At 46.9% G+C, this 14221-nt stretch overlaps 2 pseudogenes; one reads left to right on the top strand and one right to left on the bottom strand.

The window, feature by feature from the left end:
- LOC136654554 (5S ribosomal RNA) lies at positions 1 to 117 on the top strand (annotated as a pseudogene).
- Positions 118 to 6671: 6554 nt separating this feature from the next.
- On the bottom strand, positions 6672 to 6791 carry LOC136654821 (5S ribosomal RNA; annotated as a pseudogene).
- Positions 6792 to 14221: the final 7430 nt, after the last annotated feature.

Genomic DNA, 14221 nt, shown 5'->3' with positions numbered 1-14221 from the left:
GGCAGCAACTGTTACCCTGCACATGCCCGATCTCGTCTGATCTCGGAAGCTAAGCAGGGTCAGGCCTGGTTAGTACTTGGATGGGAGACCGCCTGGGAATACCGGGTGCTGTAGGCTTATACCATAGTCTTTTGAGACTGAAGGTTGCCAACCAACCAGATTCAAAAAGGAGGATATCCTCACCCACTGCTCCCCTGTCCTCACTTTCTCCTCTTTTATGTTCAATTGAATGGGAGGGTGAGAAGTGATGGAGGCAGGTGTCTGCCTCTCCACTCCATGTGCTCCCTAAGGCAACCCTTTTCAGTTGGCCTCATTTATGGGCTGGCCCTGGGAGCAGCAGCCTAGATGGGAAGGGGCCAGCATATGAAACAATGCCACTGCAGGGACAAGGGAAGCATTGTTGCCAGTGCAACAGCTCTGATGGTGGCCTGTGCTGTGGAGCAGCAGATCTAGGTGGAGCATCACTATCACCAGGGGTGCAACTATGGGTCAGGGTATCCAGGTATTTTTTTTTTTATTGGGAGGAGGCACAGGGCCTGGTCCCAGACAGCTTCCCTGTAAGCTGCGTAGCAGCTCAGCTGGAATCAAAGCCCTGTGCAGCTGAATCATATTGCCGCACACCACTGGCAATTGCATGGCCCAGAGATTGGCAATGACATCATCAGCAAGTGCTCTAGATGGCAACAGCTGTGCCACGTAGCCACCATAGGGCTCTGAGCATTGAGAAAAATAAAGAGAAGGAACCTTGGGCCCAGGTGACCAAAAGGCTTGGACCAGGCCTGCAGTCGAATGATGAAAGCCTCGTCCAGACCAGTCCAAGAAGTTAGAGCAGTGGGACTTCAGGGCAAAGGAAATGATGGGGTCAAGCTTAAGAGGAAATTGTTAAAACTTTGCTCACTAAATGACCATTAGAGGCCCACAACCAGAACCTTGGGGGGGGGGGGCACCTATTTCCAGAGGGCCAGCAACTGCTTCAGAGAAAGTGGTGAATGACAGTTTTAGGCAGAAAAAGTTGAAAATGACACAGATTGTGGGAGAAGCTGAGGCTAGACTTTCAGGGGAAGGGGCAAGTGCCAAGGAACAGGGCCTCTTAATGATCCATTGCCATCCTCAATGCCATCACGGTGGTCATGTGGTGGTAGTAAAATGACCCTCTTGGTTGAGGAAGACCTTCCACCATCCCTTTCTCCCATCTGTCAACATCTTCCTGAAACTATTTTTTCACATTTTTACACTGCCCTTCCTCCAAAGAGCTCAGGGCGGTGTACACAGCTGCTGCCCTCCTTTTGTCCTCACAACAACCCTGTGAAGTAGGTGAGGCTAAGAGACAGTGACTGGCCCCAGGTCACCCAGGAAGCTTCATGGCTGAGGGGGGATTTGAACCTGAATCTTCCAGGTCTAAGTCCACCTCCCAAACCACTACACCACCCTGGCTCTCTAGGCACCCCTTTCCAGTTTTGGCTACTACCTCCCTCAGCACTTTGGCCAAGGACTTGGCCACAGTTGCAAACAGACTAGCTACTACAGGTGTCCATTGGCAGTCTCCTAATGACCACATTTACCCTTTGGTTTTAAGACTCTTCTGGCCAAGGCTACCGCAGTTCTGCTATTTACTTCTTGGACGTGCTGTTCTTTCCCCTGAACCCCAGGGGGAATATCCTGCCTGGACAATCAATGGACCTAACTCACACTTTTGGTCTGGCCTCTGCTTAATGCATCCAGAGGCGCCGCGCCAATGATTAGTGGAGGCCCCTCATTTTCTCCGCGTGGGGCCACCTTCATTAAAGTTCTCGGAGGGATGCCAGGAACATTAGCATTCAATCCGCTTCATTCACCAAGGTTGCCAGATGGGGTTTGCCACTCTGCCACGGGCCCGTTAATTACCTCAGGCAGGACGAAGAGGGGCCTGTGAACCCCTGGCAAGCCGTGAAATTATCACTCAGATGAGATTAAGAGAGAAGGAAAGAACAAAGGAGGTGGGAGGGGGACCAAAAAGGAGATTTCATGACTGAGGAACTGAATGGCACTTTATACACCAAAAGACAAGTAGGTCCTCTCTGGCTGTTCAGTGATGCGTTAAGAGATCAGTGAATTCGTGAATTGAAAAGAATCTGAGAATCTTTCTCTCTTGTATGTCAGTTTTATTTATCATTTCTCAACCATGTTCCAATGTACAAAAGATTTTAACTCTCTGATGCAGAGGAAGATAATTACAATTGGTCTTCCAACTGCTTAAAAAAAAAAAGACACATGAAATCTCCAGCCCAATAGGCAGAACAAAACAAAATGTGTAGGCTCCGATCCTCCTCTAGCCTCACCTAAAATCAGTGGCCTGAGGTGGGGATTGCATTAAGAGACCCACTCAGTTAGATGAATAGGGCCCAGGTCAACGCTGCAGCATAGATCCAGTGGCTGGGTAGGCAGGTGTCTGCAGCCAGGTACAAACCTCCCTGTGCTGAATCAGAGTACATTTTCAGAAACATGAAATCTTCTCAACAGCCACAGCCATGATGTCCTTTTTCATAACATTTCACATTGCCTGTCGTATACTTGTCTTACTCCCAGGGTTTTGGGGTGCTCAGAGTTGTTGGTTCTGAACCCTAGAGCCCTCAAAGATCCCTGTTCGGTAGTACTGCCACCACCCTGTAAGAGCCAGTGCCTCAGTCCAGGGACACCGAGACCCTCTAGGCTTAACTATATCCCTTGTAGGCACTGAGCACTTTCTTTACTTAAAGTCTCAGTCCTCAAGTTACTAGTCCACAATGAGGATTTTTGGTAGCTTGCTGAATGGCTAGGCAGGATTCTGAACCTTTGTCCCCAACAGACAATGAACCAACATGATAAAATGATTTTTACTTTATTAAGTACATAGGGTTACTAAAAGTTACAAAAGGCAGCAAATGCTAGAGGCATAAAAACTTCTAGGAAACATAACAGCATAAAACAACAAAGCTAACTGGCTAACTCTATTATTCTCTAACTCTTACCTGGGTCAGCTTCTTTTGTAGATCCTCAAGCCAGTTACCTATAAGGCCACATGGTCCTGGCGGGGCAGGATGTGCACCCACCACCTATCTCACCAAGAGACAAAGACCAAAGACCCTGTCCTACAGAAGTGGGGCTGGATGCTCAACCTCTCAGCTCTTCCCTCCCCCCTGGAGATCTACAGCTGCATTCCATCCTTGATGGGCATCTTTCTGGCTGCCTAGGTGCTACATTATCACCTTCCATTGAGTAGCAGCTAGGAACTGCAAGCCACTTCTGTGTTACTGTTTTAGCTTGGTTCAGGCTTTACATGTTACTAGGCCTAAACTGTACATATTCATGACATTGCCCACTTCCCCACATGATAGGAAATTCCAGAGGCAGGCTGCCACAGAAACCATTCCTTGGTAAGGCCTGAGGACTGAAGACTTGTGGTCTTTGTGTTTACAAACAAAGCCGTGGTGTAGCTAGAGGGGGCGCAAAGCACCAAGTTTTGCAGGGAGCCTCCCTGCAGTGTGCAAGTGGCCCCTTCCCTTTGGAGCCATTCTGGACGGTGGGAGCAAAGCAGAGGCACTCTGCAAAACTTAGTGCTTTGCATCCCGCCTAGCTACACCACTGAAACCAAGCATGGTTTCTGCAAACAGAATGGCTTTGGAGCACTGTGACACCAAAGGGCACTTTTGCTTTGCAGGGGCACTTCTTGCATCAAACTCCTACAATGCCCATGAAAGTCATCTACTCACACTTGATAGCCAACATAATGTTATTGGGTAGCAGAAAAAGGGATAGATACTTACTATCTATCTAGGAGCCATCTCCTCAACTGGCTATGCAATATAAGCTGTGCGCTTGCAAGTCCACACGCACCCTCCCCCCCTTCCCCACCTTGCCCCATTTAGCCTAGGGTAGAAGAATCTTGGTATTACAGGTACCTTATCCCTTATCCAGACATCCAAAATCTTGAATATTCCAAAATCTAGACATTTTTGTCCAATACTTTTTCTGAAGAAAAAAACCCAAAAACTTTCTGAACTGTGAACAAGAAGATCTTGTGCTCATTCCCACAGACAGCGCAGGTACAGTCTGTAAGTTCTATTCTCTGTGGTGTGTACCTGATATTGCTGAAAAATGCCAGAGGCCAGCAGACACCCATATGGCTAATAGCGAAAAGAACAAGCATTTCTCATTATATTTATGCAATTATTCCTAAATCCAGACAAATCGGAAATCCAGACACCTTCCTGCTGCAAGTGCTCCAGATAACAGATACTCAGCCTGCATTTGGGGATGGAACACATCTGCTACCATCCACAATTTGGTTGTGCTCTTACTTTGGGGAGCTTGTCAGTAAAGACACCTGGTTTTGCCACCCCCTATTTGCTTTTTCCATCTCTTAGAACCTGCAGTTGGACAAAAAAAGTTCTGTGTTAACTCAATACGCTACCGTTTTGGACATTCCATGGTTGATACAAAGCTTTGAAACTGAGGTTCAGGTTGGGGGTGTGAATTTTAAACCGTTCCAGACCAAATGCCCGGAGACATGTGTCAAAACTTTTAATGACGTGGGCAGGTGGAACTTTTGTCTTCTGGTCCAGCTGAGACACTAACAAAATAGGTTTCAACCACTGGCCACAGAAACCTGCAATTTGGTGGAGCCGATCTTGCTCTGGGGTGCTCGCATAACATGTGTGTGTGTGAGTGCTTTTTGGAGAGATGAGGGAAGAGAAAGATCAATAGAAAAAAGGAGCTAGAGAGGTTATTTTTCAGTGAGACAGCACAAATTATAGTTACTGAACTGCCCCTCCCATCTGTGTGTTTGCACTGAGATGTGCTCCCCTCACATCCGGGCACATTAGGTTTTTTAAAAACTTCATTGTGGGGTGGTGGTGGTTTGTGGAAACTGCTGCTCTACAGTGCTGATAATATTAGTGTGTAATTTTATAATACTAAGTAGTATTAGCAGTGAGCGTGGACTGATGAACCACCTTCCACCCCTGTGGTGAAGCAGAACTACCCAGAGTTCCGGGAAGTGGGTGGGACGTGCAAGCACACAATGTTCTCACCCTACAAACGTGCAAAGAGGGGCAAGTATTGTCCAAACCGGTTCCTTGACTGTAAGATCTAAAATTAAAACTGCATCTCCATTTTGCTGCTTGACCTTAACTGTAGGCCTTAGATCTCATCACTGATCTTCACTTCCCCAAGGAGCTCCATTTCATACTTTAAAAATAATGCTTGATTGACTCCATTCTGACTAAAGGCCACCTGGCCATTTCGTGGCAACATTTAGCATAGCATGGTTAACTCCATCAAAACTTGGCTTGGAGAGTTCAGCACCTCTGTTCCACAGTCTGGTACTCAAGAGATATCAACTCTTGAATGGGCTTCAAAACCTCTAATGAGTTTCCATGTTCAAGGAATTAATCTGAGGCTTAGGGAAGTTGAAAGCAAATGAATGCCCTCTTGGCACAATCAGGGTTTGCTTGAATCTCTGCCATTCACAGGTCAAACCAGATCAGAGGTCTGCAATCTAGACCTTGGAGACAAATAAGGCTCAGCAGAAAGCAAATATGACTCTAGTGATTAATGTACACCTCTAGGCAAATGCCTGAGTTTGCCTGTTGCTCCTTTTTGGTTAAGGTCCTTTGAAAAGACAGCAACTGAGCTCTCCTGTGATGACATCCTTACTGCTGCTGTAGGAGAAGTCCTGGAATATTCTGCATCTTATCAACAACACTTGTGCATGGGAGATACATCACTAGGGCTCATCAGTACACATACCTTGTTCACGTTAACTGCCAATGGACACAGTGGCAAGATAATCGCTAGAGAGACAGGCAGGTAGAACTACATGAAAATTACCATTAGAAATCTGTTTACTGAGAATTCAAGGTGTAACTTTACATGTTTAAATGGGCCTGTGGAGAGCCTGTAGCCCCCCTTCAGATGCTCAAAGCAACTCTTTTTGGCCTGTGGGAGCTGCCTGAGGTGATTCAGATGGACCCCCCAGCAGCAAAGATAGAAATGCAAAAGGGGTAGACTTGACCAGTGACAATATTTTGAAATGGAGTGTTGAGACTGGCATGAGCTTGTGGATCAGACTAGATATCTTCACCATCTCCTTTGCAGTGAGAAACTGTCCTCAAAAGTCAAATGGAATTTAGAATAGCTTTTCTAGGAGGGGACAAGGCAGCATTTGCTACAAAATACCCTAAGGGCAGGGGTTCTCAAACTTTTTCGACTGGCAGCTCCCTTCATCTACTGGGCCACTGGCTGACACACCCCATTAGGGGTACAATCCTATATACATTGTATAGGTGGCCAGTTTTTTTGCCAGGATTCCGCGGCCCCCTTGGCTGGTTTCCGCAGCTCCCCAGGAAGCCACAGCTCATGGTTTGGGAACCACTGCCTTAAGGGTGATGCAAGGAAAATGAAGCCTTGTAAGAAGCTGCAGCAGAAACTGAACATGGACCAAAGCAGCCTCCTGGCAGGGTCTAAAAAAGGCCTTAAACCCCGCCTTTTCTGCAGGCCCATACGGCAAACCCCCAGGAAAAGAAAGCCTGCTGAAATAGGCAGATGTAGAAATTCTGTTCAAGGCGTTCTGTGAATTCAGTGTTCCCTTTGTGCCACTATTATTTTTCACATCAAATGGTTGGCAACCTTCAGTCTCGAAAGACTATGGTATAAGCCTACAGCACCCGGTATTCCTAAGCGGTCTCCCATCCAAGTACTAACCAGGCCTGACCCTGCTTAGCTTCCGAGATCAGACAAGATCGGGCATGTGCAGGGTAATAGTTGCTGCAATTATCAGGGATATTAAGATGTTTATTTTCAGTCATACAGGGCCTTCTCAGGCTGCCTATTTTGATGCCCACTGACTCTGCATGTTGATGTGGTTTGGCTCTTTGGCTTGAAAATGTTGCAGATTCCTGCATACTTAATAATAGACATTTAGATTACGCTTTTGGAGCATGCATAGCCCTTCACTTATATTACCTTGGTGTTGTCCTCACAACAGCCCTATGTAAGGTAAGCGTTATTATTATCCCCTTATGCCAGCTGGGGCTGAGATGGAGTAACTTCCCCAAGGCCACCTAGTAAGAATTAATGGTAGAGGCAAGATTTGAACCAGGCAAGCCCTAATTTCACAGCTCAGCGCCTTCACCACTGTACTGACTCTGGACACAGTTAGGGCTAGCGTGCTTTGATTCATTCTGTAAATAGCAAATAGATGAAGTCCATGGAATGGGTGGCTGCCCCTACAACAATCCTCTGCCCCTACAACAATCAGATCTGGAGCCCTAGACAAAAAAAACTCCCCAGGATCATGTAATCCTGTGAACAAGAAAAGGTTTGCTGGTCTTCCTAATTTCCTCGAGTGTCCATATATATATATATATATGGACAGCAGCATCAAGTGAGTTGAATGCATGGATCACACCACCACCACCAACCCAGAACAGTAGCTAGAAATTTCACATCCCATCAAACAACATTTTGTAATGCAGACTGTTCAGATAGATTATAGTCATCAAGTGAACGGCATTAAAGAGTAGATAGACAAAGGGTCCAGGTGTTTCTGAAATAGCCCCCAGTGACTTGCTAGAGACAAGGCTGGGGTGGGTGGAATACCCTGAAGTTTCTTACCAGCAGAGCCTCTGAGAGGGATTTTATCAGGGGGTACAAAAGTTCTTTGGGGCCTCTTCCCATAGGGGGAGGCAAAATAGGGTGGCAACAGCCATAATAATCTTTGGAGCCCAGGTCTACTGTGCAGTGTCAGCAGCTAGACACAGTAATACAGAAAACCAAGCACACTCCTAAGTCTCTCTAAAATCTTTTAAATATAGAAAATTAGTATCATTGCATTTAGGCTCATACTAGAATGGAAGTGTGTATCCTTTGATCCTTTGTGTATCAAAACTTACTTCTGCAGCTGTATCCCCGAGCTCCTATACACTCCTTCATGGTAAGCAGATCCACACGCCCAAGAGCTATTGTCGCAGGCCAGATTCCTCCCAGATTTGACACTGTGTTGAGGAGCGTCATGTATGCATTCCTCAGCTCAGTACATATGGCTTGCGACTGCAGCTGCTACTGTGTCCACAGTAGTCCGTCCCGTCCCCCCCAGCATCCCATGCGGGTCATGAGTTCTGGTGAGATTCGAAATGTTGGTTGGCATTCTTCAGTCTTGGAAGACTATGGTGTCACGCTCTGAATGGTGGTTCAGGAACAGAGTGTCCTCTCCAGTGCGCGAAGTCTGGGTAAAGTAGATATGGAGGATAGACTGTTACCCATGCAGCAAATCCCCCCTCCCCACGTCACTGAAATGGTCCAATGGAAAGGCAGATGCCAATACGGTTGGTTCCAGCGGCGTCGCAAGAGTTGCCAGAGCATGACTGTATACAGCCGTGAACTGCCTCAGGGACTCCGGCTCCGGATTTTGCCTCGAGGTTGACTCCTGAAGCCTTTTCCATAATGGAATGTAGCCACAAGGCAGTGGAGGTTTGGGACCAGAGTTTTCCTTCTCTCAGATGGCCCAAGGCTTCCTTCCCAGGCTAACGAGTCCCATCTACCCAGTGGAAATGTAAGATCCCATGAAATTTCTGGGGCCCTTCCTTTGGCTCCTGGGCCCCCTTTTTGCACCCAGGGCCCGGGAACAAATTACCCCCTTTACTCTCCTCTCATGGGGCCCTGCTTCCCAATATACATGAAGATTGTCCTCAACCTAAGCTGAACTCCCCACGATTAAGTTCAGGGCACAGGGCATTAAAAAAAAAATTAATAGGCTAGCTATAGAACGTGAGAGATGGAACTGAATAAGGGTGTACATTTCCTCATCCCTAAATCACAGTATAGCATTAGAAATGCTGCTTCCAGGCAATTTGGATGGCAGCCCATTTAGTCCTGGAATCACTGCCATGAATCTCTGCAGCCATCCAATGGAAAGATGTGGCAATTGCACCCCTTGTTTCCCCCTTGCCATCTTTTCCCCTCTTCCCATTAGAAATGATCCATCCACAAGCCCTTTTTCGCATTGCCTGTGATTGATGGAGCTTGCAGCGATTCCCGCTGCAGCACTTGCACAATTTGTCCACCAGGTGGCGAGTGCGTACCTGAGCCATCTGGTGGACAAATCCTGCATTGCTGCTTGCCCTCCTTGTAGTAGAGTAGCAGGTACTGTGGGGCGGGGGGGGGAAGAACCCAGATGGCTACAAACCAGGAAGTCCCATTCAAAAACAGATCAAGAAATGTACGGATATCTGAGCTTCCCAAAGGAGACATCGAGACAAAAGCAGCTAGTTTCGATATTTTGCAACTCGCATTCCGCACAGCAGAAAGACCTTCTGTACTTTTAACATCTGAATAACCTCTCTCTGGATGTTGACCAACAGAAGTGTAACAGGATGGAGCCTGAGGGGCACCTGCCCCAGGTGCTACACGGGGGGGGGGGGGCACAGACAGCATGCAAGGCAATCACTTCCGGATTCTCTCTGGAGGAGGTGGTGCTGGTGGCTTCACAACTCCCATTCCTTCACCTGTGGATGCTCCCCTCTGTGATGTCACTTCTGGGTTCTCCCAATTGTCATTTGACATCATGACATCACTGCCCAGGTACCAGGGCTTCTAGTTATGCCTCTGTTGACTGAGGACTGCTTCTCAGTCTGTTCTATGCATGCCCACTGAAGACGGTATGGAGGCTTGTGTTTGGAGGCCAGCAGCTCCAGAAATAAAGCCTTAGAGGCTGAAATTCTACCCTTAGCATAGTAAGCCATCTCCTGTCGTGCGCATGTGTCCCCTCTTGTTTTTCAAAAGGTTGTGTTCTATCCAATCCGGTCACATTTCCCTTAGCTACTAATAGGGCATCGGAGTTTCTTTTGTGCTGAAGGGCCTTAAGGGGAGATGAATTGGTTGCTCCTGTTGTTCTGTATTACTTATGTGCATTTTTCTTTGGTGCTACTTTTGTCATGCAGTTTTATTCTACTTGTTATTTTTGTTGCTCACTCCTTTTCTAGATCTTAAGGGACAGAAAAGCAGGAAATACCGTAAACATAAGAGCAAAGAGACTCTTTGCAGCATTTCTATAATCTAAATTAGGAAGAAGGATAAATCCAATATTTGTGTTTTTTTTCCTCCATAGCCCCTCTGTCAAGCAGGACAGGGTCAAGACTAATATAGTGAAGAGGATCAGGGAACATGAACCCTAGCCCTCCTCTAGGAAGAAAGGCTACTATCATTCCTCTGCTCAAAACTTTTTGTCATAGCTGGACATTCCACATAGGGCTGCATTTAGTTAAATAATTCATCTAAAGGGCCTCTTGCAGTGTAGGACATACATACAGCAGACTTCACCTCCCCTTTTGATACAGAAAGAGTGACATCCTAGGGCTGCAGAGGGGATTTGCATCAGGAGGGAAAAAAATCAGCAACTTCCATTTCCTTTATACATGGAAGCATTTTGCATTCAGTCAAGAATAACATTTCAGCCTAGTTTGAGTTCAGAGTTGGGAACTTGAGTCAGTGACTCAGGCTCAAGTTGCAAAAATGCATGATTTGGGGTGACTCATTGAATCTTGAGTCACACGCATATGGAAGACACTGAAAAAGACTGCAGTCACAGCCCCCTTGACTCGGAACTCGTCCCCAGCATGCTGAATTGAGCCTGCCTGTGTCTGGGTGTGCATCCTTACTCTTTTCGTGATGTGAAAAACATTGTGGGGCCATAATTCCTTGACATGAAAAACCTTGTGGGGCAGAAAAGTGTTGTTTACAATGAATGGGGGGGGGGGAGAGCCAGGACTGGGCTCTTTTCTTTTCTCTGGTAGGAAGGAAGGAATGGATTACACAGGCCAACACACATTTTGCTTCCTTAAACGTTACACCAATTCCTGGGTACATTTGGGGTGCCGATTCCAAAAATGGCATCCGTTTTGCCCTATCACGTCTAGTTTTGGAGACATGGCATAGCCTCCTTGGTGAATGGTTCAAGCAGCTTCCTCATGAGGAAGCTTACACAATGGCTTCCTCATGAGGAAGCTGCTTGAACCGTTCACTAATGAGGCTATACTATATCTCCAAAACTAGACGTGATAGGGCAAAACGGATGCCATTTTTGGAATCGGCACCCCAACTTCATATCAAACCACCATAAAGTTTGGGGAAAAAATTTTTCTGACCCTCAATGTTGTAGGCCTGTGTAATCATTGGACAATGAAATATTAGAATGCCCATGCTCTGATTGACGGAGAGCAAGAGGAGCCAAGGTGGGGGGAGCTGCCAAAGGGGGTTCTTACGATTGGCTTGAGAAGCCCAGGGAGGGGGAAGGAGGCAGGGATGGGGGGAAGGGGGTTCATAGGGATCACACTTTGCAACTCATTGAATGACTGGCTGCAGAGAGACTACTTCTGAGTAGGGCTGCAAAGGATCAGGTCATCCCGCAAGCCTCGAAGCTGCTGTGTGTGAGCCTCCTCCCTTTTGCAGCTTCTGTTGCAGCCCTCTCATAGTCCCTCCCACCCCTTCGCGCCTTGCTTACAGATGGGCAGGGACATCAGGGGAGTGTTCAAAGAGAGCTGACACACACACACACACACACACAGGCAGCTGCCATTTTTCCCATGGTGGGCTTTTTAAAAAGGGGGCAACCCAACTCAAGTCCATTAGAGTCACTAAAGGGTGACTTGGAAAGTGGCCCTGTTATGAATCTTTTTTCAGTCAAGTCGCAGGGGGAGATGACTCAGCCATGCACCGCAAGTCAAGCCACACTGGATTTTCCCATCCCTATTTGAACTGCATAATTCATAGGTTAATACAATAGGTCTGAAGAAAAGCTTTGTTTTAGATTCAGCAAACTCCTGTCACAGCAGACACCATTTTAGGTGACACCCAGAGAAAGAGCATGCACATTTAGCACTTACGAAAGATGCCCTTTCAGAGTATAGATGAACACATAAGCACTTGCTCCACTTGACCTTTCAGGAAGTACATCCCCGCCTCTTCTATTTCTTGATTAGTCTCTGTTTTTGGATTGCTTTAATTATACCAGTTTTAATTGTTTTAAGATGTTGTAATCTGCCCCAGGGTGTATGTGGAACTGTGAGTTGTAGAGTTTTAAATAAGTACAGGATGGAAGAGCCATTCCAACACCCAGATGTTACATTAATTCATCTCTGACAGCAGTTCCTTAGCGTTAGTGCCCCCTTGTGGTTCCCTTTGAGGTAGTATTTCATTTATTTGATAGGCAAACCCATTTGAGAACTTTGTTGAAAAGCAGTCCTACCTATAATCCCATATTGTCCTCTTCCGTTGCACCAGTTGCCTTACATGCTGTATAGGGACACCACAACTGTTGCTATGGTTTCATGCAGCTTCTGCTACTTCTATTACCACCCACTCCCCTGGGGGCTGGGGATAAGAATAGGCCCTCAGTTTGGCTGTACTTGTCGTAAGAGTTGACTAAACAGCCACCAGGTAGATGGGACTCGTTAGCCTGGGAAGGCAGCTCATCTGAGAGAAGGAAAATTCTGTTCCCAAACCTCCACTGCCTTGAGGCTACAGCCAGTTACGGAAAAGGCTTCAGGAGTCAACCTCGAGGCAAAATCCGGAGCCGGAGTCCCTGAGGCAGTTCATGGCTGAACACAGTCACGTTCTGGCAACTCCTGCGACGCCGCTGGAACCAACCGTATTGGCCTCTGCCTTTCCATTGGACCATTTCAGCAACGTGGAGAGGGGGGATTTGCTGCATGGGGAACAGCCTATCCTCCATACCTACTTTACCCAGGCTTCGCGCACTGGGGAGGACACTCTGTTCCAGAACCACCAGTCAGAGCGTGACACCATAGTCTTCCGAGACTGAAGGACTGCCAACAATTACCACCCACAACTCATGCCTCTAGTCTGAGGTCATATTGCCCATCAAAAACTTTACCCAACTCCCCCATCTTTGGCACAGTGGGATGGAGGAAGGAGGCAACAGCAAAGAGAAGGTACATTAGTTCAAATAAAGCAAGAGACCAAGTGGGCGGGAGCAGCAACATCAAATTCATTTCACCAAGAGTGACACAGAAAGAACAGGAACATATACAAGGGTCAAAATTGGTGACTGGTTCAAGCAAAGAGGGCTTCCTGGCTTTGGAAACAGGTGTGCAAATGACTTTGTGGTGCAGCAGACATGCAAAGGGGTGGAGATTCAGACTGGGCTGGGGGTTTAATTTAATATTTATAAATGGGAAAAGACAGGCTTCCTCTTAAAAAACAAAAAAGAGAGCAGGGCAGCTGTAGAAACCAGCCATGTAGCACCACTATATCTGCTCAACTCTGAACACCAAATGTCGGTGGTTAAAAAGGATGAGGGCCCAGCCTCAGCAAAAAGGAAACCCACACAGATTCAATGCGAGTTGGGAGGGTTGAGCCCATGGCAGCAATGGAATGGAGGCAGAGGATCATAAAGTGCAGGAAACTGTCAACAGTAATAGGGAAGTTTGACCCTCCCCCCACAATGACAGCTCCAGATATGGGGTGAAACCAGTTCTGGGTGACTAAGTACCAGAGAAGAAAAGCAAGGCTAACTGGGTCTGAAGAACTACAGATACAGGAAAGAGTAGCATGGACTCAACCGGAGCCTAGTCAGCCATCTCTACTTCCTTTCCTGGTGGGTTAGGACTGCATCTTTTTAAGAGAAAACCTTAACAGACCAATGAGGGACAGTAGGAGTTCCATGGCTGTTATCTGCCCAACTCTAAGAAAGTCCAAGATGGAGGCAGAAAGATTACTGGACACAAAACCCATTGCCCTGGCCACCACTCACACGGAAAGAGGCCAACCTCCCACACTAATCCCAGTTTATCCCGCTAATTACTTATGTGCAAGAGATTCCCCTAACCTCCAGAAAAAGGGGAAATTTTGAAACTTTTTTTTTTTTTAGAATTAACAGGGAAACCACTCAAGGGGGCCAATCCATGGTCTCATGAAAGTGAGCTTGTCTGACCTTTAAGAGTGGTCCTCACACTCTCCTTCAAACAGGCAATGCCAAAGCTCCATCTCCCCAAGCTTTGGCCCTCCTTATGAGGGTAGTGTAGGAGTTCTCCCCTACCCTCACTTTAGAGCTGTACATCACCAACCCCAGACAGGTGTCCTGCGCAGTCAACATGAGGATAAAGTAGGATCATACACACAGATGACAGAACAGGGGGCACCTCTTATACTACAAATACATGACTTAAAAAAAACAAAAACATTTACA

This window comes from Tiliqua scincoides, chromosome 5, assembly GCF_035046505.1.
Source record: "Tiliqua scincoides isolate rTilSci1 chromosome 5, rTilSci1.hap2, whole genome shotgun sequence".
In the NCBI taxonomy this organism is placed as follows: domain Eukaryota; kingdom Metazoa; phylum Chordata; class Lepidosauria; order Squamata; family Scincidae; genus Tiliqua; species Tiliqua scincoides.
The sequence above is the reverse complement of the archived record's forward strand: the minus strand, read 5'-3'. Positions and strand labels throughout refer to the sequence as shown.